This window comes from Drosophila willistoni, unplaced genomic scaffold (assembly GCF_018902025.1).
Source record: "Drosophila willistoni isolate 14030-0811.24 unplaced genomic scaffold, UCI_dwil_1.1 Seg169, whole genome shotgun sequence".
In the NCBI taxonomy this organism is placed as follows: Eukaryota; Metazoa; Arthropoda; class Insecta; order Diptera; family Drosophilidae; genus Drosophila; species Drosophila willistoni.
This window is the reverse complement of record NW_025814128.1, coordinates 6174143-6180183: the sequence shown is the minus strand read 5'-3', so window position 1 is coordinate 6180183 and position 6041 is coordinate 6174143.

The window sequence follows — 6041 nt, the reverse complement described above, 5'->3', positions numbered from 1 at the left end:
TTAAAATTTATAAGAGTATTTAAAAATATGGAAAAATTGAGATCAGTAGGATTGGGAGTGCCGATAACTTTTCAACGAAGGAAAAAAAACTTGGAATTAATTCATTAAACGGACAAGATCAATTTCATGGATCTGTGAGGTCAAATGCACCAAGACAAGCAAAAATATTAATTCCATATAAATAAAAGGTTTTTATTTTTCTTTAGAAAATAGTTTGCGAATTAAATTCAATCAGTCGATTGAAATATTTTGCACAATACGAAAATCACGAAGGAAAATATGGATGTCGTGACCGAGTCACGGCTTGGCTCAAGTGTCAGCACTGATGAGACTTGAGTGTCAGCACTGATCGGGAGTCAGCTGTTCTGCCGTGTTTTATGTTTTGTGAATTTAATTAATTGTAAATTGTTTAACGAAAATCACGATTTCCTGCTTTAATTATGTAGGTTTCGAATTATTAAATTGCGGAAAGCCAATCGGAGTGGCTGCAATTAATTTTGTGTGGGTGAATTCAAATTGTATGTGGACATATGTATGTATGTACATATGAGAGTGGTTACCGCGGCAAAAATTAAATTGTATGTACATATGTATGTATGGATGTAAAAATTATTTGACATAAATAATTTGTGCCGATGGACTAATGATCAGCCCGTGAAGTGTACTTTACACTTTAAGTAAAGGTAAGTGGTACTTTATAAATTCATTCTCGATTATTAAACACCTTTACTTGCAGGTTAGAAAACAGCTGTTTTTACATGTATGTATGTATGTATGTATATGTGTGTATATACATACATATGTATTGCTATGCAATTGGACTTTTGGACAATCAGAATTTCGAAGAATGAAAAAAAAATGCACTTCCTAAACACAAAAATGATCGGGAAATACCATGTAACCCTTGGAACAGGTCAGGTATGTACATACAAGTATACAGAAGTGTGTAGGTCGCTATGGAAGAGCGGGAAACCTCACACTTTTGTAAGTTTGTAAAGGGATATAATAAGAAATGTTGTACTTATCAGGAATTCCACCGATGCAAGCTGGAATAGCGGAAGGATATCCGGCTCGAAGGACCAATGTTTGTGGAGGGGCGGAAGGACCCGAATAAGCCTGAAGTGATTGGCGGGTGCCAATTTCTGCAGGGGTCTGGTGAGTGAGTAATGCAATTAAAACGCGCGAGAACTTCGTTTAAGATTAATTCTGGTTTATTTCTATTTATGTTACATGTTAGGTGTCCCGACACACACGAGAATGTTTCGGGTTGAAAAAAAGTATATTATCGAAAGCGATGAAAGAACGGGTGTTCGGGTTAGATGTTCGTACTGGATTGAATATGGCGATTTACAGGAGAACCCTTCGTCACCCTCCTCAGTGTGACCGAATTCGGTTTTGGAAAAAACCCTACCCCTCACTCTCTGCTGTTCACCCGGTGGCGTGAACACTCACACTTTTATTAGTATGTAGGGGCAAATGAAATGAATAATGAAATTTTGTACTTATCAGGAATTCCGCCGATGCAAGCTGGAGGAGCAGACGGATATCCGGCTCGAAGGACCAATGTTTGTGGAGGGGCGGAAGGATCCAAATAAGCCACAAGTGGTTGGCGGGTGCCAATTTCTTCAGGGGTCTGGTGCGTGAGTAATGTAATTAAAACGCGCGAGAACTTCGTTTTAAATTAATGGTGGTTTATTTGCTTTAAGTGAAAAGATGTCCCGACACACACGAGAATGATTCGGGTTGGAAAAAAGTACAATCAAAAAGAAAATGCAATGAATGAACGGGTGTTCGGGTTAGATGCTCGTACTGGATTAAATGGCGATGCCTCCTGTAGATGCCGAGGATCAAAAAACCCTCCTCACTCCTCACTGCTCTTCGCCGCTCACTGCCGTTCACCCGCTGGCGTGAACAGTCGTTGAGCTACAATTGGCTGCTAGAAAACTTAAAATCTTAATCGACACTGAGGCGGCAAAGAATTATGTGTAACCCGTAAAAGAGTTAAGAAACACCTAATTTACTGTGAACTCCATACAAGAGTCAAGTAAAGATAAAGAAAAATGCTTCAAGAAAAATTTTGGAAAAAATGCTCATTTTAGATACTCTTGATGCTATAATAGGCCATATAACACTTCAGTCATTGCCAAAGTTCACACTATAGACAACAAAGAAGTGTACTCCAAGCTTCACCCATATCCGAATGAAATCTCTCAGCTCTTTAAAGATAGCATTATTGTTTTTGCAGGTTGTTGACGAACAATTTTTCACGACATTGGACTTAAAATCTGGGTACCACCAAATTTATCTAGCTGAAAAGGATCGCGCAAATAAAGGCGTTCACTGGAAACGGCGGGAAATACGAATTCTGTCGCTTACCCTTTAGTTCTTTCTTTCAGAGAGCAATCGATAATGTTGTAATAATAAAAATATTTACGTCTAGGTATATGACGGTCTAATATTTTCTGAGAACGAAGCCGAGCATGCCAAACACATTAACGCTGTGCTTCAACTGCCAACATGAGAGTGCCAAAAGAACACAACATTTTTTAAAGAAAGCGTCGTATATTGTTTGTGTAGGGGGGTCGAACTTCCTTGTCGTTTGGGGCAGCTAAATAAATTTTTCCTTTTCTTCCTTCAAAAAATTGGAGATGCGCAGAGACTTTTCTTTCACTTGTATATTTTTCACAGTCACAGGTATAATTCAACTTACTCTAGCTTAAACAAAAAAGGGTAATCAAGCCCAGCTTGGATCGAAGTGTGGGGAGTTCTTTTTGTGGGGAAAGCGATGGTTATCATCGAGCGGCGCGAGATGAAAGCTCCCGCCTCCCTTAACCCTTGTGTTGCCCGTTGGGCAGAAACATTCTCCCCCCCTTGCAGGAGTGCAAGACCCAGGCAGTCTAATGGCATGCTCCGGACAGAGTCCAGCCAAAGACTGTGCGCATCGCAATTGGCCGCCCACCAACCCCGGGTAGACTCCCCTCTAACATGACCTTCGTCATCACGTCCGCGCCCAGGACCAAAGACACCGACGACGGTCGGTAGAATGTGTCATCCGCCAGGACGATGCCCTTGAACTTCTTGGAGATTTACGGGTCCACCGGAGAGCAGCACAAGCCATCGACCACCTTCAGAATCGCCTCCAATCGCCATCCTTCACTGACCGGATCACTGCTGCCAGCGCTTTCTCCGCCCCAATATTGACGGCTGTCAATTTAAAGGCCGTGGCCAGTGACGTCGCCATCGACGATACCGCCGAAAAAGGGTCCACGAGGGCCTTCACGTCGAAGGTTTTCCCTCCCGTCTCGAGACGTACCATCGCCGTTGGCATCAGATGTCGATTGCGGTGCTGCAGCAGTGTGGGCAGTGTCAGTTTAGGATCGGAGGCTGGCGTTGGCGCGACCCATCGTCTGGAGGACTCGGGGGTAACTCGGCGTACGACGGAGCATGAAGTGCGTCGACGACGCTCCTCGTGGAAGTGGAGTAGCGTGAGGTGGTCCTCCTTACATACTCGGCACCTATCACCGCTCAAACAGCTTTCTCCGGAGTGTTGGTGAGGCAGGCAGTTGGCGCAGTATTTGTTGGCAAGCACTGCCCTCATCCTCTTCTCCACGTTCAGCCGCAGGAAGCGACGGCATCGCTTCAGAGGATGGATTCCGCGACAGACTCGGCAACGGAAGGACTCAGTTCCTCGCGAACATCTGCGCTGCTCCTTCGATGCCTGTACTGAACGTGGTCTCGGAGCCATAGAAACGTGTGACGAGTCCCAATACTTGGCAGCGTCTGACACCCCATTACCGTTCCCCTTCTGATGTATATATTTAAGTAAACTACGCCCATGCAGGGCCCCTTTGTTGGTTATCTTTCGTTACGCCCATGGAGGGCATATCTAAATGTTCCAACATGGAATTAACTGTAGTTCTTTTCGACAGACGATGCTCATGTTCTAAATCTATCTCTTTCTGACTAACGACTTGGCATGGCAGCGGCATCGACGCGTCGCTGAGTGGGCAATCTCTCAGCATCGGTCGCTGCGCCGCGAGCTGACGCCAAATGGAAAAGCAAAGAATCGAAAGTAAAAAAAGAGAGACGGCGATCGTCACGCGTGCCAAAGCACAAGACGCATCGTATGTTTTCACCGTTTGGACATAAGTAGGCAGAGCAAGGGTGGGTTTCGACAGCGAGTTAGAATTGAGAGAAAATCACTTCGCCAGTAGCCATGAGAGTAATCAGTCACATTGTGAAACAGTGAGTGCAAAGCAACAAGTGTAACCAAGTAAAACCAAGACTAGAGACCGAGTACCAGCGAGAGATCCTTCTTGATTAACAGGTGAGCCCATGACCAAAGTTCCCCTTTATTTTTACTTGAGTGCGGTAGGGACCCAGATTTCCAAATATGTTTAGGATTAATTAATTATTAATAAAACGTTATAATATGATCATTTAACCCACCTGGCATTATTTCTTTATTCGGCACTGAATCTAGGTATACATTTGAGTGGAGCCGAAGGACCAGCGGACTTCGACAGGATGAGTTATTCTCCTGCAGACGAAGTCAGTCGCTGGTCCCTAGGCTCAGTCACTCAATGTGAGGAGGTAACGGATCTTGGCCAAGCCGGCTTCGCTTGGCAGACGAGATCAGTCGTTGCTACTCCTCTTGGACTCTCCTCCTACTCCATTCCCTTCCCTTTTCCCCCCTTCATGTGGTCTCAGTCACCAATCCTAATACTCATCGGGGTCTCCAGATCAAATAAATGTTCTGTAGACTGGACTCTGGGACTGAGAATTGTACCCCAGCCAGAGCTTTCTTACAAACGGGATGTAGATTAACGGATATCAGGAAGCTGCCGGGACAAATAACGAAGAAAGCGGATTAATGTAGGACTATAGAATACACATATTACTACTCTGCGCTTCTTATTTGGGAGGAAGGACCAAGTGCTGGACGCTACTATAACTTTACCTAATGAGTTTGAATTCTTTCTTCTGGATAAAAAAAGATCAGCTTTGCGACTAGACGCTTCACAACACCGCGATCGATAAGCAGATCGACGACGCGGACGTTGCCGTCACTGCCAGGGTACGTTTGGTGGATTCGCCCGAGACGCGAATGATGACAATGAATCGCCATTCATTTAATGGAAGTGTGGTGGCCCGGGAGGGATGAAATGCCAGGACAGATGCTGATGGCTATAGTGGGATAAGATTTTCTGCTGGGTAGACCTTAGGAAATCTTTTTCAAGCACTCTGGATGCACCTACGAAGTTTTTACCGTTGTCGGACTGCACTTGCTGGGGACACCCTCGCCTCGATACAAAACGAGTGAATGCTGCCAGAAATGTTTCGGTACTTAAATCCGAAGTTGCCTCAAGGTGAATGGCTTTGGTAGAAATGGATGGAATCGGATGGCTAAGAACGGAGCACAGTTAATGCTAAACGTGACGGTATTAAGCTCGTAATCACCAAGTTGCCCCTCTTTGTTTCGGAACAGGATCCTCTGAAATGGCGTATGGATTGGATCGACCATAATTTGGCGGTACATTTTTGTGATGTCGGCATTGAAAACTACTCGGAAAAAACGCCACTTGAGAATCTGAGCAGTGAGATCGGACTGAAGTACCGGAACAGGGTAAAGTATGTCTTTGAGACTTACTCCGTTTGTGGACTTGCTAGAGGGGTTAAAAACTACCCGTACCTTTCTTGTGGTGCTGTCGGGCTTGAAAACTGCATGGTGTGTCAAATAAAAACTGTTATTACTGCCGTCAAATGGCACCTGACGCATATGGCCCAAGTCCAAATACTCTTGGATGACGGCGTCATACTCAGTTTTTGCCGGAATATTTTTTAGGAGACGGCATTCGTTTTTTAGAAACTGAGCCAATGCCCCTGGTCTGGAGTGACCAAGGTTGATGTTGGTTGGATCTCGAAACGGAAGTGAGACCGTATATCTCCCCGAAACACCTCTTCTTGTGGTCTTCTGGAAATTAACCTCGAAAACAGAATCAGAATCTTCTACCGGTTTGACCGGTAGATCCTCCACCACC